At 41.3% G+C, this 26510-nt stretch overlaps 1 protein-coding gene across 8 annotated transcripts in view; it reads left to right on the forward strand.

Moving 5' to 3' along the window:
* Positions 1-2986: 2986 nt before the first annotated feature.
* SAMD7 (sterile alpha motif domain containing 7) overlaps positions 2987-26510 on the forward strand; it is a 63891-nt gene continuing 40367 nt past the window's right edge. For 4 of the 8 annotated variants that reach the window (XR_013828436.1, XR_013828437.1, XR_013828438.1 and 1 more), the window contains exons 1-2: positions 2987-3080; positions 22606-23859. The gene's annotated coding sequence lies outside the window, so the exon portion shown is untranslated. Of the gene's footprint in view, positions 3081-22362; positions 23860-26510 lie in introns of those variants that run through there. The other 4 variants (XR_013828439.1, XR_013828440.1, XR_013828441.1 and 1 more) reach the window with 4 other exon arrangements.

A 26510-nucleotide genomic window follows, 5' to 3' on the forward strand; every position in this document is an offset into this window, starting at 1 on the left:
TGTAAAACAGGATAGAGTGTCAGCTGGATGCTGTGACAAGGGTGGTCCTAGTGACATGGGCTCAAGGTCTCTCCCAGAGAAGAGCTTTGGGGCTGGTAAAAACCCTCTCACTGAGCTTCCCTGGTAGCACAGTGGTTAAGAATCCGCCTGTCAGTGCAGGGGACATGGGTTTGAGCCCTGGTCCAGGAAGATCCCACATGCAGTGGAGCAACTAAGCCTGTGTGCCACAACTACTGAGCCTGCACTCTAGAGCCCGCAAGCCACAACTACTGAGCCCATGCGCCTACAGCACATGCTCTGCAACAAGAGAAGCCACCGCAATAAGAAGCCCACTCACCGCAACTATAGAAAGACAGCACGCAGCAACGAAGACCCAACACAGCCAAAAGTAAATAAATAAAATAAATTAAAATAAAAAACAAAAAACGAACCCTCTCACTGAGGTCCTTAGAGTGAAAACAATTCTCACTTTAACAATGCTAAGATGTTATTTGCCTTGTTCACTCCTATGCTCTCATGACTGTACATGACATGTGGAGTTTTCCAGAGGCTACATGATATGTGATGTCACAATAGATTGAATGAAGAAGGAAGAGAACCCACCTGTCTTTTTCTAAGCCAGACATTACAGAGATTGGCAAAAATGCAAAACAGTGCCATTCTTCTCACTAACTTTTTTTGAAAATATATTTTTTATAAAAATATTTTATTTATATTAACATGCAATGGGTTCATTGTTATTTTTAAATGAATTGATAAATGCTTTTGAAATTCTGCTTTAATTTCTAACACAGTAAATATTGACATACATTCCATTTGAACAAAAGTTTTTTTTTTTTTTTTTTTTGGCGGTACGCGGGCCTCTCACTGTTGTGGCCTCTCCCGTTGCGGAGCACAGGCTCCGGACGCGCAGGCTCAGCGGCCATGGCTCATGGGCCAGCCGCTCTGCGGCATGTGGGATCTTCCCGGACCGGGGCACGAATCCGTGTCCCCTGCATCGGCAGGCGGACTCTCAACCACTGCGCCACCAGGGAAGCCTTGAACGAAAGTTTTTTAAGGCACCCAATACATTTTAAGAGCAAAATTGATCCTGAGGCCAAAAAACTGAGAATCACTGGTGTAAGCTTTGAATAGAGATATCCCTGCCACTTACTAGCCACCTTTCCACACATCCCACCTCGAAGAGCACGCACACACACGCACACACACACACACACACACACACACACACACATCCCAGTCAAGCTCTTTCCCATCGCCTACTGAAGGAAAAAAAAAACAGTTTAATTCAATAAGTAAATATTAAGTGACTCAACAAAGCAATTAAAAGAAAAAAAATTCCCCAACTGAGTAATGAAGGTAGAGGAAAACAGAATATGTCACCCCTAAATACCCCTCTTTGACATAAATTTATTTTGAGCTGAAGGCAATTAAGAAGAAGCAAACAGAGGAAAACCTGTCTGTACTGTCCACCTTTTCTGCCTAAAGGCAGGATATAAATTCTCCTTTACTAGAGATGATTCTGGACTCATAATTATGAGCCCAGAGACAACCCAAGGAATCTGCAAACAAACCTTACTCCATTATTTTCCTCCTATATGTTTACCTTCCCACAGTTTGCCACCCTTGGAAACCTAAAACTGCTTTCCTTTGTTTTGTCATTTCTCTACAAATTTATTGCTTTTTGTTGAAAATGCTATAAAAGCAGGAGTTCTAAGCCACCTCTTCTAGTTACTCTTCTCTTTCCCCAAGTTTTTCCCATGCATATGTGAGATGTTAACAAACTTGTTTGTTTTTCTGCTATTAATCTGTCTTTGTAGAGATCCAGCTGAGACCATAGAAGGGTAGAAGGAAAGATTTTTCCTCTCCTACAAACATACTCAGTTTGGGTATGGGAGCAAGGAAGGGAAAGTGTGAAATAGAACTAAATGCAAGTGATTTGGAGGTTATTTGGTATTATGCTATTTTTGTATGCATACTCAAATGAACTGTATTTGGATATTCAAAAAATTTTAGTTTTTCTATTAGCTTGTTATGGGTGCTCTAACCCTTTTGTTTTGAATACATACAATTTTATTTTCTTTTTCCTTCCCCAATTTTATTGAGGTACATTTTATCACAATAAACTGCACATATTTAGAGTACATAATTTAATGGGTTTTGACCCACGTACATACCTGTGAAACTGTCATCACAAGTTAATAAACATATTCATCATCCCCTCCAGTCTCCTTTTATAATTCACCCCCACTCCTCCACTCATCAAACACTAATCTGTTTTCTGTTTAGTATAGATTAGTTGGCATTTTCTAGCATTTTATATAAATGAACTCACTGCAGTTCATGAACTCACTCTTTTGCAATATTGTTTTGAGACTTAATCACGTTGTATTTATCATTAGTTTGTCCATTTTTATTGCTGAGTAGTATTCTACTGTATAGATTCACCAAAACCTGTTTATTCTACTCAGTCATTGATGGACACTGGGCTGTTTCCAGGTTTTGGCAATTGAAAACAAAGCTGCTATGTCCACTTGCGTACAAGTCCTTGTGTTACCAACCCTCCCCAGTCAAGCCCCAACAAGGGTCCTCCTGCCCAGTGTCGCCAGTGCCAGTAGAAGGAGACTGAGTTCGGTTTAGAAGCAAATGGAAGCTTTTTTCTTTGATTAGAGAATGCAGAGATGAGAGCTCGGCCCGCAGCACTCACTCTCTCCAACAGGCGGACAGGCCCTGGGCGTGGCTGCTTTATCGGGATCTAGTGGAGGGGGCGGGGTGGGCGGGGTGGGCGGGGTGGGCGGGGTGGGCGGGGTGGGATGGGGAGTCCTCACTGGGCAGGCGCAGATGCGCTGCTCGTGGCATTCATTCGTATCAGTGCCAGGTGCAGCTCCTCTGCACCCAGCCCACCACCGCCATCTTGGATTAAGGTGTCGTGCGCAGCGTCTCTGCACACGGCTGGAGCTGAGGTGTCGGGTGCTGCCGTTTTGCAGTGGGAACTCTGCTGAAGTGCTGGGTGTGAGGTCTCTGCTCGCGGCTCCCTATGAACAAGTGGAACTAGACTAAACACAAAGGAAAAAAAAAAGGTGAGACTTTTTTTTATTACCCAGCTTCTGTTTTTATTTTCTGGGAATTGCTAAGGGGCTTTGGCAATGACGAAGCCCTCCTGTGTCTTTTGTCCTGCCCCTCATTTTTGAGGGACGCTTGTCTATCTTCTGTAACCCTTTTTATTACTGGAGTCTGGGAGGTTACAGCATATCCTGCCAGCCTTTTTCCCTCCCTCATAAAACTACTCCTGTCCATGAACCATTCCTCTTTAGGGTTTGGGGAGGCTCGCTTCGTAGGTTGGGGGAACTGGCATAGACTGTATCTATTGTTTCTACACAATCACGTTCCAAGGACTGTTTCTGTAGGTAGTAAAGTGGCAGGATTTAGTGTGTGGCAGGTTTTTATAGTAACCACTGGGTTGTCTAATGGCTCTATGAATGCCTGTTCTTGGGCCTTCCCTGTTACCCCCATAATTTTACAACTCTTTTTAAAACTAATTTTATTATATTTTATTAATTTTGAGGGAAAATAACTGTTGGCCTAGAGTTCTACATCCAGGTGAACAATTTTTTTTTTTTTTTGCGGTACGCGGGCCTCTCACTGTCGTGGCCTCTCCCGTTGCGGAGCACAGGCTCCGGACGCGCAGGCTCAGCCGCCATGGCTCACGAGCCCAGCCGCTCCGCGGCATGTGGGATCTTCCCGGACCAGGCACGAACCCGTGTCCCGTGCACCGGCAGGCGGACTCTCAACCACTACGCCACCAGGGAAGCCCAGCAATTTTTTAAAAAGTATAGTTGATTTACAATGTTTCATGTGTACGGAAAAGTTATTCAGTTATGCATATGTATATGTATTCTCGTTCAGATTCTTTTCCATTATAGGTTATTACAAGATATTGAATATAGTATATATTCAAGTATATATAGTATATACAAGGCCATATAGTAGGTCCTTGTTGTTTGTCTGTTTTACATATAGTAGTGTGTATATATTAATCCCAAAGCCCTACTTCCCCCTTCCCCTTTGGTAGTGAGTCAGTGAGTTTGTTTTCTGTCAGTGAGTCTGCTTTGTCAGTGAGTCTATTTCTGTTTTGTAAATAAGTTCATTTGTATCATTTTTTAAGATTCCATATATAAGTGATATCATATGATATTTGTCTATCTCTGTTTGACTTATTTCACTTAGAAATTTACAACTCTTGTAATCAAGTTTGCCTGATCTGGTCTTCAGAACCAAGTAAGTGACACTGGTGTCGACTAAGAATTTGTCAGGCTTTCCCCTTATGTCCAGTGTTAGCCAGGGCTCCTCAGGGGCCAGCTGGAGCACCAGCTTAGGAGCCCCATGGCCCCATCATTCTTCGTTTGTTTGGACCATCTGCCTTCAAGGGTAGTGGCCAGGATGTGCCATTTCTGTCTCCCTTTGGGAGTGGCAAGGGCATTCTTCCAGTGTCCCTCTTGTTTACACGTGGCACACGGGCACTGATTAGGTTCTAGTCTCCTTGGCCTGTTATCCCTCGGTGGGGACTTGGGGTCACTCAGTGGAGTCTGGGCAGTTAGTCCAGATTCCCGTGTGACCAGTTGACATTGAAGGGCAACAGCCAGGACATGGGCTTGCCTCCACACCTTTTTATCTTCTGACTTTTCTTCCTCTATATCTCAGTTATTAAACACCTGGTAGTCAACCTCAACCAGGCAAGGGGTAGAGGTATCTGGTTCTATTTCCAGTTTCTGAGGTTTGCACCTAATGTCGGGGCATTTTGGGAAATGAAACACAACCTCAGGTCTGCATTCCCTTCCAATGACCCAGGGTCAGTTGTAGTATATGTTCAAAGGCATTCCCTGAGGCAGTCTAGGAATGTCAAAGGGTTTTCCGATGGCTCTTGATTGATTTCCTTTATCTTATTCTAATTGACAGGTGTCTTTCCTGCTGCTTGGATTCCCTTTAGGATCATATTTTTATAATTGGTTAGCCTTTGCCTTCTACCCCCTTATCCATTGTCTCAGTGGTCCCAGTTGTGTTTGTTATCTGGGACCCCTTGACTTCCTGGTCTGAAAATAACATGACCTACATTGTTTCTATTCTTTGTCTGCTTCCTCTCAGGCTTTTTAAAAGACCATGGCCTTTTCTTTCCCCATTAGGAGTACATTGAGGAGGCTCTAAATGTCAGCCCATGTGGGTCATGGGTCTAAAAGATTCCACTAATCAAATTCAGGAACCCCTCTGGATGTTCCCTCAACCCCTTACTATGACTTTTTTCCAACTACCATCGGGGCTCTTGGAGTGATTGGCACGCAAATGCCACAAGACTTGACCCAAATAAGATTTCCAGTTTGGGAAATTTGGAACCAGCAGCAAACTGTTAATGGATTCCTCAAGAGACCCAAATAGGAGTGAGCTCTTATGTGGGGGTTCCCCTTGACTTTCAGTCGGTGCTTGAAGACGGGACTGCCTCCAGGCCAGAGCAGCTTAGCTGAGGCGGGTGTCTTTCCTTCTTTCAGCTGGAAAGGCGTTTTAGACTTCCTGCCAAGTGAGAGCTAAACGCATGAGGGATTCCCCCCCAATCAGGGTACTCACCAGATCACGAGGGTTGATACCAGGAGGAGTGTCCGTGGAGCCTCAGTTGTTAAAGACTCATCCAAGGCTTGCCTCACAAGCAGTAGGGGGAAGGAGTCTGGAAGATTAGAAGGAAAAGAGATCAGAGAGAGGTCAGACGGTGGGTGTTTCCTGTTCTTGCCAGCAGCTCACAGGGCTTCCTGATAATGGGGCTCCTGGTCTCGCGAGCAGCTCATGGGGCTTCCCAGCCCACTTCAGGGAGACTGTCACTAACCAGAAACGGTCAAGTCACCGGTCTTGTACCCAGGGCCCTTTCATAATCAGGCGTCCCTGGTGCCTCTTCTTGAACTCAGATGCTGTGCCCTCATTCTGTTTTGTCAGGCAGTCTTTATTACCTGGGCGTTTTCCCCATCTAGCCTCTTGACTCACGCGGCAGGCCACTTTCCTTTACCAAACTATGATGATGGAGAATGCATTGTTGACCCCTGGAGGTTGGCAAGGAGGGCAAGAAGCCCTGTTGCAGCTGCTACTGCCTTGTACAGGGATCAGGAGGCCGGCACTACTGGCGAGACAGTGAGCAAGACTGCCTGGCTCCGTCTTGTCTGGTAACATGGGAAGCCAGCCAGAGGCAGTGGGCAGACACGTGTGAGTTTCAGTCTCCAATCCCCAACACTGCCACAGTATGATCCCCTCAAGGAGGTGCAGTCCAGATGACTCTGGGGGCCACGCTGTGTGCTTAACCACACCTGGGTATTGGGTTGCTGGACAGAGTTGCTCTGAATTTGGCCAAAGGCTGCCGCCATTCTACCCCATCAGGGTGAACTCAAAGATCAGAGTCAGTCATCCTTATGCAAACCTCCCAAAACCTCTGCCATCCTCCCTCTGGAGCCGGGGTGAGCCTGGAGCCTGGTGGATAGGTGTGGCTGAAAAGGCCACAGTCCATCCTTCGTGATCGCCAGAAATTGTTTCCGACCCTTTTCAGTTAGGTCTCCAAAAGGATCCTCGTGCCTGGTGTACTTCATGCCAGTAGAATGAGACTGAGCTTGGTTCAGAAGCAAAGGAAGGCTTTATTCTTTGCTCAAAGAATGGAGAGGTGTGAGCTCAAGCTCTAAAGTCCATGTTCTCTCTGAAAGGCCTTTGGTTGGGTTGCTTTCTGGGGTTCTCATGAGCAGAGGGAGGGCTGGAGTGCTTGCAGGTCGGACGAGGTTCTGTGGCTCACGGCACCTCACACTGAAGTGCAGGGGCAGCATGTCTGCGCACGGTCCACAGTCACTGTCTTGGATTGAGGTGCTGTGTGCAGCACTTCTGTACACAGCTTGCCAAGTTGGGGTGTCAGGAGCAGCAGTTCTGTGCTGGGAACCCTTATCCGATGTGTGAGGCGCAAGGCCACTACACACGGCCCCCAAAAGCAAGTGAAACTAGACTAAGCACAAAAGAAGAGGTTAGACCTTATCCCGTAGATACCATCTTATTTTTCTCCAGGGACCCACTGGGCTTTGCCAGTAACATATATATATTTTTATTTCTCTCAAGTGAATACTTGGCAGTGCAATGGTTGCCTCATGTGACAGATGTGTGTTTAACTTCATAAGAAATTGCCAGACTGCCATACTGTTTTCCAAAATGATCACACCATGTTACCTACTGACCAGCAGTGTGTGAGAGAGTTCCGCTTGTTCCTGCATCCTTGCCAACACTGTATGGTCAGTCTTTTAAATTTTAGGGAATTCCCTGGCAGTCTAGTGGTTAGGATTCCGAGCTTCCACTGCAGGGGGCCCGGGTTTGACCCCTGGTCCAGGAACTAAGATCCCGCAAGCTGCAAGGCGCGGCAAATAAATAAATAAAATTTAGCCAATTGAAGGTGCATAGTGATAACCTGTTACTTTTTCTCTTATCTCCTTATGCCCTGTAACACCACTATTTTCCTAATTTTCTAAATATTATTCATCATTCGAGGCCAAGCACAATATAGTGTGTCCTTCAATGAAACATTAAGCAATCGTAAATAAGAGTCCTCTGTTTATGCTGATAAGGAACAAACTCCAAGACATATTACGTGAAAATAGTAACGTCTAACATGTTACAGTGCTTTCTACATGCTAGGCAGTGTTCTCAGCATTTAATATACCTTAGCTCACTTAATCCTTAACAACCTTAAGAGGCAGATACTCATACTTTCCTCCATTTTAGAGATCAGTGAACTGTCTCAGTGACTTTTGCCCAAGGTCACACTGGTAAAAAACGACAGAGCCAAGACTGGAACACAGGCTCCAGAATCTCAGCTTTTTTTTTTCTTCCAGTTTATTAAGATACAGTTGGCATGCAGCACTGTATAAGTTTCAGGCGTACAGCATGATCGTTTGACTTAGGTCCATCGTGAAATGATCACCACAGTATATTCAGTGAACATCCATCATCTCATAAGGATACAAAAGAAAAGAAAAAGAAATGTTTTTCCCTTTTGATGAGAACTCTTAGGATATACTCTCTGAACAACTTTCATATATAACATGCAGTGGTGTCAATTATGTTAATCATGTTGTACATTACATCCCTAGGACTTATTTATCTTATACTTGGAAGTTTGTACCTTTTGACAACCTTCCTCCAATTCCTCCTCCCCCCATCTCCCACCTCTGGTAACCGCAAATATAATCTCTTTTTCTGTGAGTGAGGTTGTTTGTTTCTTGAAGAATAATTGACCTACAACACTATGTTAGTTCCTGGTGCACAACATAGTGATTCAGTATTCCTGTACATTATAAAATGATCACCACAATAAATGTAGTCACCATCTGTCACCATGCAAAGATATTACATGATTATTGACTCTATTCCCCAGGCTGTGCATTTCATCCCCATGACATTTATTTTGTAACTGGAAGTTTGTACCTCTTAATCTCCCTCATCTATTGCTCTCAGCCCCCTACCCAGAGCCTCAGCTTTTGATAGCTTGCTACACCGTACTACCTCTGTGTTTCAAGGCACAGACTAGCTACAATTTGTAACTCCAAAGGGAGAGAAAGTATCTACTCACATTTATTTATATATGCATGAGATATCGCTGAAAAAATATACAAAAAGGCAGTAATGTCAATTGCCTTTGAGGAGGAAACTTGGAGTTGAACGATAGGGGAGAGAGGAAGATCTTTGAAACTTTGAATTTGGAATTTTGAATATTTTTACTCAAAACAGAAAATAAAATTTAAGTAATTAAAAAAAAACCCCACAAGTCCAGCTTTTTTCCAGAGTGTCTCCCAGGTACTCAATTCCAGATCCATGTTGTGTAACAACTGACATTTTCACGTACTCACCTTTCTTTCCCAGGTTATAAACACTTTGAATGAAATACCACCTTCATACTTACAAGTCTTGGAGTTCCCTGCAGTACTCAGCACAGTACTGGGCATTAGCAAATGCTTAATACAAACTTGTTTATTAACTGGTAAACCCATTCCCAAGAAACTGAAATCCTGACACGAATCCAGCTTTATAGCAAGTTGTCTTCTGTGACGAAAACACATGGGACTGGGTCAGCTGAGGGGAAGAAGAAGAGGCACATGCTGATCAGCAAAAAGAGAAGCAACAAAAAACCTTTTTTTAAAAAAATTTGATATTTTATATTTGAAAAATAAATTGAAGTGGTCATCATGGGAAATACAAATGCTTTGCTGGATTCCGTACAAGTATTTTATAGTTTGAAATTGTTTTTACTTGTTTACATAATAGAGCACAGTTGTCTTTTCAACGTCTGTCTGCCCGCCCAGGGCCTCTAAGTACTTAATCCAGCTGGGAAATCACACAGAACAGATTTTTCCATGATGATGTAGTTTACTTGTCTCCTTTTTGGATAAATTAGTGATGGTGAGCATTTTTAGAGGTATTTTATAAACGAGGCAGTAAGGGTGGTGGGTTATCATCACATACTTGAAGAGCTAGCCAGCCCTCCTGAAGGTGAAGGTGATTGTGATGAAATAAAAAGCTCAGGCCTTTTGTTTCCAACTTTGAGAACTGAACTTTTGGGATAGCTCTCTAGTATAGATGCTAAAATTGGTCAAATTTTATTTTTCAGTAAGAGTGGTTGGCATTACAAAAACAGGGCTTAAGTGTTTGTACAGAAAAAAGTCAGTAGGTGAAAAAATTTCCCATCTCTTGAAGAGATTGTCACAAAAAATTTGCAACCTCTCTCTGCCTGGTCCCTTCAATCAGTAGGAAAACTGACTGATTCACCCAAAATGTTAGCAGTACTATATTCTGCTTCCTAGACATATTTGCATTCTTCTAGGGTTAGCAACCCTTAACTCATAGAAATGAATAACTTAGAGTAAAATTCAGGTGATGAACCATTTGGAAGTTTCTGCTTCTTCTTAAAGATGATCTTACTCTCTCAGGTCCTTTCAGCTCTTAACTTTCTTTGCCACAATTGCAAATTATGAGTAAAATTCCATGTTCAAATTTAGAAACTGTCAAAGGAGAAATTTTTCTTTTATCCAGGTTTGCTTTTAAACTTTTACAAAAGAGAGGCAGGGAATGTGGGTACCATTTCAAAAGCCAGATGCTGTTCTGACTTTTTTTAATTGTTTTGGAGAACAAAAGATTGTTTTTGTAAATATCAGAGTTGATTTTATATTCAGACACCTTGAAGAGATAACAATAGGCTCCTTGCATAAACCACCATTACTTCCAACACCAGCCTTACTTATTAATGTTTAACAATTTCTAAACATGTTTCAGAGTTATTGACAAGCATGAAGGTTTGCAATGTAGTGGAATATCAAAACAATTTGGCAGTAAGAGAGTCCTCATAAACTGAATATCATAAAAGCACAACTGAGGAAATCTGTTACTCGTGATGGAGCAAAATCTTTGAGTCTTTGAGAGTTTGTCTCAACCAGATTACTTAAAAAAGTCCTCTGTTGAGCAGCCTGAGTCATAAATATTTGTTTATCCTTTGGCTTTGTTTATCAGCATAGGAAGGCAGTGAAAAAGTACTTTTCAGTAATTTGCTTTATCAGTTCTTTTTAATCAGCTGATTCCTTTTCTCAAAGGAAGTCATACTTTCTAACTTAAAATTTTTCCTTCTCGGAGAGTTGAATATGATTCTGTTTCCATATCTGTGAAGGCAGCCTGTGTGTCTCCTCTTTTGAACATTTACCCAACTCAGGCCTGCTCACCAGATTGTTGGACATTGAAAGAGCCTGGTGGGGTGCCAGGACACTTTAGGAATCTCAGCTGTGCTCAAGGCCAGACTCTTGGCAGGAAACTGGGCTGAGCTTTCCAGGCCCCAGTATTGGAGGCCAGCAGCCTGGTCTCTCTTATGATGGCTGGCTTTCACCAGACAAAGGTGGAGCGCTCTGCCATTGCCAAGATACTGGCTGAGAGAGCCATATCCAGTGATCTCGTAGGTGGCCATCATTTTTAAAACATTATTTATTTCAGCTTTATCTCATCCTTTACATTTTCTTTTTGGGGTGTTATTATGCACATAATATATAAAATAATAGTACATGTGTATAATTTATAAATAAACATACAGTGGTGATTCACACTTGAAAATATTTTATAATGGGAGTTAACAATAAAAAAGTTTGGACACCACTGCTCTATGAGTGAAAGGTCTGGAAAGAGTGTCTATGCCCTTTTCCCAAAAGTAGTTAAAAATCTTATGTGCAAGACTCAAACACCAGCTTGAAACAGCACCAACTGGCCAAAGATGGAACAATTTGAGCATTAAGGCAAACATTAAATAAATTTATTATAAAAGTCATAATGACATTTTAAAAATAATCTCATTGGTCACCTTTGGAGAATGTTAGTGAACCAACTAAATATTTGGAAAAGAATAAAGCTTGAACCTGCCTTTCCTGTATGAGCTGTATCCTTACACTCAAGGAATAGTAGACTTAAAGTATCATCATCTGGCAAACCTCAAATGAAATAAGATCTAGGCTCTGACTATCAATAGCACTAACATCACAAGAAGAGAGAGAACTGAACATGATGTGCCTCCTGGTAGGAGATCCAACACCAGCTTTGACGAAATATCGAATCTGAATCAGATCAAGGATCTAAATCTCATAACAAGGTTTCAGGAAATACAGAGGCCTGTGAAACATATTAACACCACAGGAATGCAGTCAGCAAAACCAGACTGTGGGAGGCTCGACAGAGATAACCTGTTTTCTTAAACAAATATATTTCGAAGAAAAAGAAGGGAGAGGAGAACCTACAGCTTAATAGAAACTCAAGGCACATAAACTAAATGCAACAAGTGGACATTTTTTGGATTCTCATTCAAACAAATCAACTTTTCAAAAAGTGATGAGAGGGACTTCCCTGGTGGCACAGTGATTAAGAATCCGCCTGCCAATGCAGGGGACGCAGGTTTGATCCCAGGTCCGGGAAGATCCCACATGCCTCAGAGCAACTAAGCCCCTGTGCCACAACTACTGAGCCCGAGCACCACAACTACTGAAGCCCGCGCACCACAACTACTGAAGCCCGCGTGCCTAGAGGCCGTGCTCCACAACAAGAGAAGCCACCGCAATGAGAAGCCTGCGCACCGCAACAAAGAGCAGCCCCCGCTCACCACAACTAGAGAAAGCCCACGTGCAGCAATGAAGACCCAACGCAGCCAAAATTAATTAATTAATTAAATAAAAACAAAAACACTTAAAAAAAAAAAATGATGAGACCGTCAGGGAAACTTAACACTGACTGGGCAATAGATGCCACTTAGACTTACTATTTTAGGTGTGGTAATGGGGTCATTGTAATTTTTGGAAGGTCTTTCTCTTTTAGAGAAATATTTGGGGATGGAATCATATCATAGCTGGCATCTACTTCAGTATAAAACAGCGTGGGGAAGGAGAAGTGGACGGCATCACTGAAACAAGAGTAGGCACGAGTTTGTAATTGTTGTAGCAACATAATTGGTATACTCAGGATCATCCTTCTAGTCTGTCTCCTTTAGTATATGTTTGAAGTTATCCACAATAAAAAGATTTGTTTAGGGCTTATGTCCAACCACCATCCCCCTTTGTATTTCTAAACCACATACCAAAGAAAATGTTCTTCAGAAACAAGAATTTCAAAGGCTCTAGTGGAATCCAACAAAATTACATGAAATGGACCAATCTCACCTCTAAGGAAAAGCCAAGAAAAAAGGCCTTGATTATGTTGATTATTGTTCTATACAGGATTTCCACTCTAGAAAGGGAAATCCTGTAGCACTCAGTGCTCTCAGTTAAGTATTCCATACAGGAACCATAAAGTGTTGTTGAAATAAGTGAAACCTTGCTGTTCATCCAGATGTGCTGAGTCAGTGCCCCTCTCCATCCCTATCTGACCTCTGGAGGCCTGGCCAGAGCAGCAATGCTGGAGACAGGCTTCAATGGATCCATTCATCAGAATATTTTAAAAAGGAGACAACTAAGTGTTTGACCCAATTTTATTAGTCATGTTTTTAAACTGATAATGGTTGCTGAGCATATAATAGTGCCTGTAAGTGTTCATTGAATGAATATTTGTGTATATTAGTATTTTACAGGATTTACACTTATACTTCAGGGGAGAAGACATTCTAGTCATTCACCAAAACACGGCCTAGACCGAGAACACAATTTATGGGGCATAACCTCATCATGATAGTGAGAACTGCTGTCCCTTTCATTCCTTGATATTAATGTTCCAGTACCTGGTGCTCTGAGGGCTTAACTGGATGCATTAGTTTCCTACAGCTGCAGTAACAGATTCACAAACTGGGTGGCTTAAACAATAGAAATTTATTGTCAGTTCTGGAGGCTAAAAGTCCAAGATCAAGGTTTGGGCAGGCTTGGTTCCTTCTGAGGGCTGTGAGGAAGAATTGGTTCCATGTATCTCCCCTAGCCTGCAGTGGTGCGCTGACAATCTTTACTGTACCTTGGCTGGTAGGAGCATCACTCTGATTTCTGCCTTCATGTTCACATGCTGTTCTCCCTGTGTACATGTCAGTGTCCCAAATTCCCTTTTTATGAGGACACCAGTCATTGGATTAGGGCCCATCCTAATGACCTCCTTTTAACTTGATTACTAGGCCCTATCTCCTGGAAAGCCACGTTCTTAGGTACTGGGGGTTAAGACTTCAACATATAAATTTCGGAGGGATGTAATTCACCCCATAACATGGGGTGACTCTTATTTTCCCAGGCTTCCTTGGGGATGAAAACTCTTGAGTTTTCCAAGGAAGCCACTGGACTCAAAGGCCCCAAGCTTTCCTTCCTTTTCCTATTAGCTATAAGGCAGGCTTCCTGGTCTTGTTCCTGAAGCTTTCTCAACAGATGAAGCTGTGGTTCATGTTGCCTGTTCCAGCTCTTGGTGGCCTGGGTTTGTGGCTACTACTTCCCTGTCCCTGGAATATGATTCTCATCTCTCTCCTTTCACTGCAATAATCCTTAAAGCTATAGAAGAGTTTCTCCCCTGCCAGCAAACACAGTTTTTTTGGCCTAACTTCCAGTGGCCTGGTCTTATACTGGCTATTACATTCTTTAAGCCCTCCTTCAAAAGATAGCCCACTTGTTTGAGGGACTTGGGATATATCTCCCAGATCTAGAGAAATGTGGGCCAGTAATAACGCACCTCTCCTCTATTGCCCTTGAACTCTTCTCCAGGGATCAATTTTCCTTCCTTCATTCAAGACATGATACATCCTCTGCATTTCAGGGTACTGCAGTCCCCCTAAATCAAAGGCAGCCTTCATCACATCTTTGTTTAAGACTCATCTTGATGTTCTAGGAGTTTGTAACTTCCCAAAATTCACTATCCCACTTCCCAAGACCCCAAGGGGGCCTCATGCAAACGGGAGTCCTAGTAACCGGCCAGGATATTCAAGATTTCCCGTGGCCAATGTGCAAACCAGGTGTCCATTCAGCTTTCAGTGTGTGAACAACATCTTCACATAACCATCATTCCTGCTGTTTGGAATCTGTGCTCAGAGCAAACAGGCAAAGGAAAGCCTCACCCTTTCAGATATGTAGAGTTCCAGCTAGATTGGCTGCATTCGTAAATCACAGTGCTTCCACAACTAGAGCTAGAAAGATGACAGCTATGGACTCATGTTCCTTTAGCCAAAGAGTGCCAAGCATCATTAGCAGAGAACTTCAAGGAACTTATGCTCACCTTGTGTTTTCAAAGAGTAGACAGTTATGCTCCAGGTCACCACACAATATTAATAATTGCATACTGAGACCTCAATTGCAAGAAAAAGATGAGTAACCTGGGGAGACAGGACCAGGGGCTGGATAACCAGGAAAAGGCCCAGAAATTCCAATGGCTCAGACCTGGGGGTGGAGATGGGGAGTGGAAGAGGGAGTTCTGCTCCAGTCCACTCAACTCCCACCTAAGGCTGTGTGTGAAGGTGAGAAGCTTGTGAAGCCAGGCAGACTTGGGTTCAAATCCCCGTTCTCTTACTGGCAGTGGGAGCCTAACTGTATCCTCGCCTCAGCATCCTCATCTATAAAATGAAAGTAATAGTAGTACCTGCCTCACAGGTCTGTTGCGATGAATACATGAGGTAATGTGTAAGAAATATAAAGCATAGGGCTTAAAACAGAGTAAGCACTCAGTAAATGTTAGCCGTCACCATCATTCTTGTAATAAGTCCGAGGCATCCTTGTGTCCTAAGGCTCTGTTCTGCTGAAGGAACATTGATAACCCTTTTGGCCCTAGCTGCCTGCATTTATGGACAAAGAATTTCCTCTCTCTAAACTCAGATTGGCACCTTGAGGTCAGTGTTATCCTATGAAAAACACGCTGGCATGTTTGTCCCAAAGGCCAGGGCAGAACTGCCAGATTTCTTTGGCATTTTGTAAGATGGAGGTGCTTTCTCCAATGTTACATTTCATAGTCACCCTCTCTTCACACCTCCCACAGTTTGACGAGTATGGCTAGCTCATCCGTCTCACCAAATAAGACAGAATGTCCACAGAATCGGAGTTGTGTCCCAAAATGCATGGCTGGAAAGACTTGGATCCGAAGGAGCTTTCTCTAATTGAGAACAGGGACACAGGCAGCCTTTTACTCCTGAGTGATAGGGTGAAACACTAGCTGCAGATGCCCAGTGAGAAGGGCTGTTGCCATGGTTGCTGAGGCAGGCATAGAGAAGCAATACCATTTTGCACTAATAGATGGAAACGATCATATCTCACCCTTGTTTCTCACAGTGTGTCTTTAGAAGGGCAACAGCAGTTGAATAGAAAGTAGGAAAAACTAGTAACAAGAAAAACTGATGCATTAACCCTAGGGACAAAAAGGCAAAATTACTTATTTTTCTATTATATATAAGTCATCCCAGAAAAAATCACTTGACATGCCAGCAGTTGCTTGTATTCGCAATTCACTTCTCCTCTTCTTGACTGACTGGTCTTGGCTCTCTGGCTGGTCCCTGATTGCCCCAGAGTCTCCTCTGGGCCCTCCCCATGTGGGGAAACTGGACGAAATCACGGTCCCTGGTTGATCCACACGGAGACCAGCTGCAGCTTGTTTTCGCTCTGAAGCATATTTCTTTTTCCATTTGAGAGCACCTGGGTTTATGACCCCAGGATATAGCACGAAGCACCTATCTTTGGTCAGGGGTTGTCCCTGTTGTGTCAAGGGTGATTTTGTTTAGATAAAAATTGGGTACATTTGATTATTAATTTTTTGGTGAACCTCTGCTGCATTTTTGACTGGAAACCTGAGAGGGGGACACTGCAAAGAAATGAAAACAGAACAGCGCTTGTGCAAAATGGTGACTAAGGTGTTTAAGTGTTTGTGTGTGTTGGTGATGGGGGCAGGGGGTGGTGCCTGGGGAAGCTGCAGTGGTATTTGTCAGCTGAATAATAATAAGGGCCAGGCTGTTTTTCCCTCAACGCTTCCTACACATGTTTTCAAGCATTTCGTCTCTAATCATTTTCCAAACCTACTCAAAGCTACAAAGTATTTAGAACCTTCCCTTAGGTGATGAATTTTAAAACCTCCCTTCTGTTGTAGGAGACACGGTTCGAAGACACGAGCAAGCAAGGACAGGAGGCACTAAAATTTAGCTTGATTCCCCTGGGGTCTGAGCCCCAGTTCTTAGAACTACACCCAACACCAATGACATTATTTCCTTTAGTCATTATTATCCTTCCAAGATACTGTCCTTATGACTATCTTTAAAATTACATCGTAGGTGACATGTCAGGCAAGCTCTCGCTTTATTTGCCAGTATTTCTGTTGTGCTTTATGGTTACCATGATTTCGACATCCATTTCATCATGCATGTTGCTATCTGACTTCAGTGTGCCTAATGCTCTCAGATTCAAGAGAACACAGACCCTATCCCAGGGGTGCAGGTGCTCTCAAGGAGGGCAGGAGGGCAAGCAAAACCCCACAGCAATGAAACAAGGGTCACAGCAGAGATAAAAACACTTGGAGTGATTGGAGCGATCTCATGTCTGTGTGGTCCTGCAGCTGCTGTGCTCACCCTCATCAGACCCGAAGCCCCCTTCTCATAACAGACATTTTGGAACACCCCTTAACATCCTGACGTGGAATTCCTAGATTATATAACCTGCTTACACACTTCCAGAAAACCAAGGTAATGTCCTAAGTGTAATAGGAAGGAGAAAAGCAAGGAAAATAACATTAAAAAAGTCATATGTATTTTAACATGCAAATACTCCAGCACAACTACACTGTAAGATACATGAAAAGTCAGCTGCTTATACCCACTTATATTGAAAATGTTTTATTTAATTTTTATGTGTGCTTACATTATTTAATACTTTATTATATCAACATATTTAAATTATAATGTTATTTATAGTCAATGTAATATTTTTGAGTTTTTAAAGTACTCGACTTTTTGAAATCAGGACTAAATTAGTATATTGTACAGATGAGCATGTTGTAAGATTTTATAGAGAGAGATGTAGACATATAATGACTAAGAATGCAGAATGATATGATGTGTTGATTTTGTGACTCAAATAGCATGAAGGACATTGCTGATTATGATATGATTATTTTTGGAATGATGAACAACTCAAAAAAATTTGGAATGGAAGAAAGCAATTTTCCCTCAACTTACATCCTAGTTGAATATCTGGAAAATTCAGTGTATGCCAAAAACCATATAAGAGAAAGTTCTTCATGTAAAGTGGAGTTCAGTTCTAAGTTCTGCTAATTATAATTCATCTTCATAAATTCCCAGCAAAACACTTTAAAATTGTGTATGAAACAATGTGATTCTTTGTTGAGCATGACTGTCCACACATTGCAGGATGTTGCCTATCCCTGGAACCACCCAGAAATGCCATAGCATTCTCTAAACAACCTAACAACCCAAAACCCTCCATTGGGTTCCACAGAACCCCTGAGGAGGTACCACTGTCCCCATTGAGATTCCCTGGTCTAAGATCCCTGCTAGCTCTGGAATTCAGTGGTTCTATTTATATACTTTACCCCCAAACTTAATCTAATTAATTATTTTTATTTCCTAGTGTGTGCCTTGTCAACGAGGTAGGCAAAGATAAACTTGTGTCTTGATCCTTTACAAGGACTTTTACAAATTTATCCCTAATGCCTAGCATAGCCCCTGATATATGGTAGATGCTCAATGAATATTTTTGAGTATATGCATACATATAGGAAGGATACTCAGGAGGTATAAAACATGAGTCTTTTCCTTACATTCTAATCGAAGATGTTATACATTTCCAATACATTCTAATTGGGAAATTAAGAACAACATGTGACAACAATAAAAGATCAGTACAAAATAATACTTCACTAAGAGGCGCATCTTACGGTAGAAGCTATAAGTATAATAAAGTGGTAAGAGAAGTTACTGAGGTAGCCAGAGAATTCATAGAGTCAGTGGAATTGGAGCTGGGCCCTAATGGAGGGATTGAACTTGTATGAGGATAGGGGAAGGCTTTCCAGAGAAACTGAGAGGTTGCAGGGCCCAGAGTCAAGAATGTGCATGGGGCTGTGTGAAGACAGGGCTGGGAGGCACCCGGCTCCACTGGAAGTGCAGCAAGGTTCACGTTAACGAGGTGTGGGAACATTGTGGTTAGGTGTACAGGGCCCAGATTTAGAAGGACTTGGAATACCAATTAGTTGAGACTTACTTGAAAGATTTTAAGGAAAGGCTAAAGTTATACACTGTTTTAGAAACCCAAACAAAATGCTTACATTGTTGGAGGAGGGAAGGACTCTGTTCATGGCTGAGAGCAGAAGTGGTCTAAACAGAGATGTGCTGGAGCCAGCTTGTACCAACTCACAATAGTGATGATTAAATTTGTAGGAATTTTTCAAGTTTGCTGTTAAACATAGCTGTTATTAAAAATCAAGTTATGTACACACACTATTGAATCAATTATATTAAAATTAGGTAATACATACTCAAAACTTATCACTTGCTAATTATTTTACCACATTTTACTATTTTGTATGCTTTTGAGGTTGTTTACATCTACTTATTAGAATGGTGGAAGCAATGTATAATGCTGCTGTGTGTCCCTTCAGAGATGGAGGTGGCTTGAAATCAGTGGTGGTGAGAGTATGAACGCCATGGAAATCAGAAAATGCTTTGTATCAGTGCTCGATATGTTTTGTTGATTGTAGACTTAATAAGATGATGGAGAAAATGTTAATAATCCAGACGAAAACTTTAGAAGTGCACATCATGTCTCTAAGCCATTGCTTAGAGAATAGCATAAAAAATTGAGGGAATATTCTTTCAGTATTTATAAATGTTTTTTCAGCTTTATTGAGGTATAAAATTTCCTCAAAAAAAGTAAAAATAGAATTACCTTATGATCCAGATATCCCACTCCTGGGTATATACCCAAAAGAATTGAAAGCAGAGTCTTAAGGAGATATTTGCATACCCATTTTCACAGTTGCATTATTCGAAATAGCCAAAAGACAGAAGTAACCCAAGTGTCCCTCAGTGGATGAATGAATAAACAAAAGATCATATATACATACAATGGAATTTTATTCAGCCTTAAAAAGGAAGGAAATTCTGATACATGCCACAACACAGATGAACCTAGAGGACATTATGCTACATGAAATAAGCCAATCACAAAAGAACAAATACAATATGATTCTACCTATATGAGGTACCCCGAATAGTCAAAATCCTAGAAACAGAAAGTAGAATGGTGATTGCCAGGAGTTGGGGGAAGGGGAATGGAGAGTTGTTGTTTAATGTGTATAGAGTTTCAGTTTTGCAAGATGAAAGGAATTCTGGAGACTTGGTTGCACAACAATGTGAATAAAGTTGCTACTGAACTGTATACTTAAAGATGGTTAAGATGGTAGATTTTATGTTATGTGTATTAAACCACAATTCAAAAAAAGATATTTCATGTCATGTGGCACTCATAAAACTGATTCATTATTGACATCTGATATTGCTTTGAAACAGGATAAAATATTGACATCTGAGATTACTTTGAAACAGGGTACTGCTCAAGCCAGGAGTCAGAGCAGTAAACTGGAGGGGAGTCAGGGAACCCAAGACCGCTTCTGGTTTTATCAACGATACGCCATGTGTGAAGTACAGTTACTGCACCTTTGGAGGATTTGATCAAATGCTCTTACTGCCTTCTAAAAAAAAACTAGATGTTTTAAGTATGAATGGGGTAATATTTGTAAAACTACAGAGGCTCTTTACCAAAAAGAAGACTTTAAGAAAAAAAAAAGTATCACTAGTGTTACTATGCTAATTCTATAAACATTGTTACATTGTTAAAAGGAATCTGTCCATTTAATGGTCTGTGCTAGATATCTATTAATGATAGGCCCTTTGTCACAGCAAGTAATATTTAGTTTCCAGAAACCAATCTTTAAAAGCCTGCTTTGTACAACTGTTGAAGTCTATCATTACGAGGATTTATTTTTGGCACTGGATCCTGGAGCTTTGGCTAATAGCAGTCAACAGAGGTAATTCTACCTTAATTTTGCAAGTGTTCTAATGGCAGTAAAAATATATTACCCGTGAATCATGGTGACACTCAGCACAAGAGCTCAACATTTTATGAAGTTATAAGAGCACAGTAACTGTAGTTCTCATTTTTCATGGTCATTTTTTTGTTGGAAATACTTTTATTATTTAGAGAAATGCAAATAATTTGGGGGGGATCGAATTCCATTACAATTAATATCCACATAACAAAAATGTGTTCAATTCCAGAAGTGTTTGTGGTATGGTCAAGTAATCTAGATTCAAATTCCCTGGAGGAGTTTTTATCCTGTGTTCTTGGTACCAAAGAAAGTATCACCATCAACAAACAAGTGCAATTGTTTTAATGATCCTTTTAAGTTAATTTTCCTGTTTGAAGATGAAATGCCATTTCTTCTGTTTCCTAGACTACTTTCTTTCCTATACCTTGGCAGTTATTTTTCATGCTTGTTCTTATGCTATATCAGTAGTGAAGAGGGAGGAACAGGGGACTCATGTAGCAAAAAACAAGGGTCTTTTGATTAAAAAAAAAAAGTCATAGATTATAAGCCAGAAGCAAGAACCATGTTTCCAGCATACAATTCTCATCGTGTTTGGCATTTTATGGCCATTAAAAATCACTATTTAAGATCAAATGATATTTTTAAGGTACTTTGCAATGCAGGAGATAATATTTTAGTAGTATTTTTATTTTCAGGGTTCATGGCTTTCTAAATCTTAGTAAGATTTTATGTAATAAGATAATAAGTAGGGGCTTCCCTGGTGGCGCAGTGGTTGAGAGTCCGCCTGCCGATGCAGGGGACGTGGGTTCGTGCCCCGGTCCGGGAAGATCCCACATGCCGCGGAGCGGCTGAGCCCGTGAGCCATGGCCGCTGAGCCTGCGCGTCCGGAGCCTGTGCTCCGCAACGGGAGAGACCACAACAGTGAGAGGCCCGCGTACCGCAAAAAAAAAAAAAAAAAAAAAAAAAAAAGATAATAAGTAATCTTATTTTTGAATGGGAATATTAAGGAAAGTGAGACTTTCTAAAATTAGGGTAATTGGGACTTCCCTGGTGGTCCAGTGGTTAAGACTTCGCCTTCCAATGCAGGGGGTACAGGTTTGATCCCTGGTCGGGGAGCTAAGATCCCACATGCCTTGCGGCCAAAAAACCAAAACATAAAACAGAAGCAATATTGTAACAAATTCCATAAAGACTTTAAAAATTGTCCACATCAAAAAAAACTTTAAAAAAATAAAATAAAGTTAGGGAAATTAAGGAAAATAACAATTAAAACTAGTATTGAAAGAAGCAAAAACCTCTGCTGATTGTCTTTCTTATCTTACCATTTCCAAACTGTTATCCACTTGTATGATATACACGAGCAAGAGGTGAACCAAAGCTCACTGACTGAATGAAATTGCCATTATAAAAATAATATACTTTATTGATATGAGTATATGCAAATTGATGGAAAATGTTTGTTATTTCCAACTCAGTTATTTCCAGAAGCAAATACTTTCATTTATTCAAAGCTTATACCAAATACAGTATTCTATTAATTGTTAAAAGCATTATAAAGTAGCACATAACAATTTCAGAAGAACATATCTAATGCTATCTTTTTCTTTTTTTAAATTTGGCTGTGCCAGGTCTTCGTTTTGGCACGTGGGATCTTTAGTTGTGGCATGTGGGATCTTAGTTGCGGCATGCGTGTGGTATCCAGTTTCCCGACCAGGGATCGATCGAACCCAGGCCCCCTGCATTGGGAGCGTGGAGTCTACCCACTGGACCACCAGGGAAGTCCCAAGTCTCCATATTTTTAACAAAGAATCACAATCTTATTAAGCTAGAGGTTCCAGTTTTTTACAAACTCAGTAGATTTGAAGTTTTCACAATTTCCTTAGATCATGAAATAATCACTATAGAAGTTCTGGGCAAAGAAAGGGAAGAACAGATGAAGAAGGAATATTTCCTATTCTTTCTTTATAAGTCTTTTGTTTACATGGAAAAAGTGTCCTTGAAATTAATCGTATTACATTCTGTTTCTATACTTAGATGCTTATCTTACAGAAAAAGATCTCTCAGCACTACAGGAGGAAATAATTTCAAGTGCATGGTGGATCAGAAGTGTGTCAGTATCAAAACAAGTGAGGTTATAAAATAGTTCTAAAGCAATCTTTATTTTTCAGTGTATCCTCACCACAATTAGATAAGTCACTGACAGTAAGTCAGTAAGAACTTTAGTAATAAACAAAACCTGAAAGCTAACTTTATATTTTTTTAAATAGATGGAGGTGATACAAAAATGTGAAGCTATAAAGCCAGCAGCCACTTATGACCCCTCAGCAGCAGAGTCATGAGGCTCATGGCCACAGGAATGGAACGTGTGTGAGAACTCCCATCACCAAAGAGGCTAGGGTGGTCTGGCTTTGAGTCCCACACTTCCTTTTTTCATCTACTTAGTTGAAACTTTTATCCTTAAAACTAGACTTTGTGGAGAGAGAATGGATAACTTAATTCCAGATCATCTCTGTTGGTTAGCATAACAAGAGCCAGGACTGGAGGACCTGCTCACGGTTGTATATCAGGAAAGTCCCAGCAAGGCAGGAAGAGAGTGGCCTAGCTTTCGATTCTGGGAGCGCCCAGAGTACTCTAGGGTCCAGGAGAGGAGAACAGTGTTAGACGAGTAGAGGGGAAGCTAAGCACAGAAGCACGCTTGCCGCACATCTCGTGTGGTTTCCTGGAAGAAGACTTTCCAGCAAGGTGCCCTGGAACAACCTCGGAGTGCCAAGAGGCCAGGCAGAGAGAGAGCCTGAGTTAGCTTTCCTGAGGAACCCAGCATGGTGTGGAAGGAGGTGCCTGCCTCCCCTTAGGCAACATTAGAGTAGCAGAGACTCTGCCTGAGAAGCTTGTTAGGGTCACCAATGCCAGGGCAAAAATAACTCTGTGGTCAAGGGCTATAGCGAGGGCCACCTAAGCCAGGGAAGGGACAGCCAAACCTCAGGGGCTCTGCTGTGTCAGATGTTGAGTCAGCAGGTGGGGACTCTGGGTGAGCAGACCATAGGGTGGTGTCCACATGGGAAGCCAACAGAGCCTCCAGCCTGAAGCGGCATCAGGAGAACCAAAGGGCAGTATGTGGCCCCTCAGTACTCTCCAAGATCCCTCCCCCAACTCCTCCACCACAAGGACACTGCAAGCTGTCCACTCCCGGACTCCCATGCCATCTCAAAGCAGAAAAAAAGAAAAAATCAGAAGGAGACCATTGAACTTGGAAGAAACTAAGCTACCGGAAAAAAAGAATTATAAAAGGTAACTCCATATTGTTTTTTTTTTTCATTTTAACATCTTTATTGGAGTATAATTGCTTTACAATGGTATGTTAGTTTCAGCTTCACAACAGAATGAATCAGTTATATATATACATATGTTCCTTTATCTCTTCCCACTTGCGTCTCCCTCCCTCCCACCCTCCCTATCCCACCCCTCCAGGCGGTCACAAAGCACCGAGCTGATCTCCCTGTGCTATGCGGCTGCTTCCCACTAGCTATCTACCTTACGTTTGGTAGTGTATATATGTCCATGCCTCTCTCTCGCTTTGTCACAGTTTATCCTTCCCCCTCCCCATAGCCTCAAGTCCATTCTCTAGTATGTCTGTGTCTTTATTCCTGTTTCACCCCTAGGTTCTTCATGACATTTTTTTTTCTTAAATTCCATATATATGTGTTAGCATACGGTATTTGTCTCTCTCTTTCTAACTTACTTCACTCTGTATGACAGACTCTAGGTCTACCCACCTCATTACAAATAGCTCAATTTCGTTTCTTTTTAATGGCTGAGTAATATTCCATTGTATGTATGTGCCACATCTTCTTTATCCATTCATCCGATGATGGACACTTAGGTTGTTTCCATCTCTGGGCTATTGTAAATAGAGCTGCAATGAACATTTTGGTACATGACTCTTTTTGAATTAGGGTTTTCTCAGGGTATATGCCCAGTAGTGGGATTGCTGGGTCATATGGTAGTTCTATTTGTAGTTTTTTAAGGAACCTCCATACTGTTCTCCACAGTGGCTGTATCAATTTACATTCCCACCAACAGTGTAGCTGGGTTCCCTTTTCTTCACACCTTCTCCAGCATTTACTGTTTCTAGAATTTTTGATGATGGCCATTCTGACTGGTGTGAGATGGTATCTCATTGTAGTTTTGATTTGCATTTCTCTAATCATTAATGATGTTGAGCATTCTTTCATGTGTTTGTTGGCAGTCTGTATATCTTCTTTGGAGAAATGTCTATGTAGGTCTTCTGCCTATTTTTGGATTGGGTTGTTTGTTTTTTTGTTATTAAGCTGCATGAGCTGCTTATAAATTTTAGCGATTAATCCTTTGTCAGTTGCTTCACTTGCAAATATTTTCTCCCATTCTGAGGGTTGTCTTTTGGTCTTGTTTATGGTTTCCTTTGCTGTGCAAAAGCTTTGAAATTTCATTAGGTCCCATTTGTTTATTTTTGTTTTTATTTCCATTTCTCTAGGAGGTGGGTCAAAAAGGATCTTGCTGTGATTTATGTCATAGAGTGTCCTGCCTATGTTTTCCTCTAAGAGTTTGATAGTTTCTGGCCTTACATTTAGGTCTTTAATCCATTTTGAGCTTATTTTTGTGTATGGTGTTAGGGAGTGATCTATCTCATACTTTTACATGTAGCTGTCCAGTTTCCCCAGCACCACTTATTGAAGAGGCTGTCCTTTCTCCGCTGTACATTCCTGCCTCCTTTATCAAAGATAAGGTGACCATATGTGCATGGGTTTATCTCTGGGCTTTCTATCCTGTTCCATTGATCTATATTTCTGTTTTTGTGCCAGTACCATACTGTCTTGATTACTGTAGCTTTGTAGTATAGTCTGAAGTCAGGAAGCCTGATTACTCCAGCTCCGTTTTTCGTTCTCAAGATTGCTTTGGCTATTCGGGGTCTTTTGTGTTTCCATACAAATTGTGAAATTTTTTGTTCTAGTTCTGTGAAAAATGCCAGTGGTAGTTTGATAGGGATTGCATTGAATCTGTAGATTGCTTTGGGTGGTAGAGTCATTTTCACAATGTTGATTCTTCCAATCCAAGAACATGGTATATCTCTCCATCTATTTGTATCATCTTTAATTTCTTTCATCAGTGTCTTATAATTTTCTGCATACAGGTCTTTTGTCTCCTTAGGTAGGTTTATTCCTATATATTTTATTCTTTTTGTTGCAGTGGTAAATGGGAGTGTTTTCTTGATTTCACTTTCAGATTTTTCATCCTTAGTGTATAGGAATGCCAGAGATTTCTGTGCATTAATTTTGTATCCTGCTACTTTACCAAATTCATTGATTAGCTCTAGTAGTTTTCTGGTAGCATCTTTAGGATTCTCTATGTATAGTATCATGTCATCTGCAAAGAGTGACAGCTTTACTTCTTCTTTTCCGATTTGGATTCCTTTTATTTCCTTTTCTTCTCTGATTGCTGTGGCTAAAACTTCCAAAACTATGTTGAATAAGAGTGGTGAGAGTGGGCAACCTTGTCTTGTTCCTGATCTTAGTGGAAATGCTTTCAGTTTTTCACCATTGAGGACGATGTTGGCTGTGGGTTTGTCATATATGGCCTTTATTATGTTGAGGAAAGTTTCCTCTATGCCTACTTTCTGCAGGGTTTTTATCATAAATGGGTGTTGAATTTTGTCAAAAGCTTTCTCTGCATCTATTGAGATGATCATATGGTTTTTCTCCTTCAGTTTGTTAATATGGTGTATCACGTTGATTGATTTGCGTATACTGAAGAATCCTTGCATTCCTGGAATAAACCCCACTTGATCATGGTGTATGAGCCATTTAATGTGCTGTTGGATTCTGTTTGCTAGTATTTTGTTGAGGATTTTTGCATCTATGTTCATCAGTGATATTGGCCTGTAGTTTTCTTTCTTTGTGACATCC

This window comes from Stenella coeruleoalba (assembly GCF_951394435.1).
Source record: "Stenella coeruleoalba genome assembly, chromosome: 5".
NCBI classification, from domain to species: Eukaryota; Metazoa; Chordata; class Mammalia; order Artiodactyla; family Delphinidae; genus Stenella; species Stenella coeruleoalba.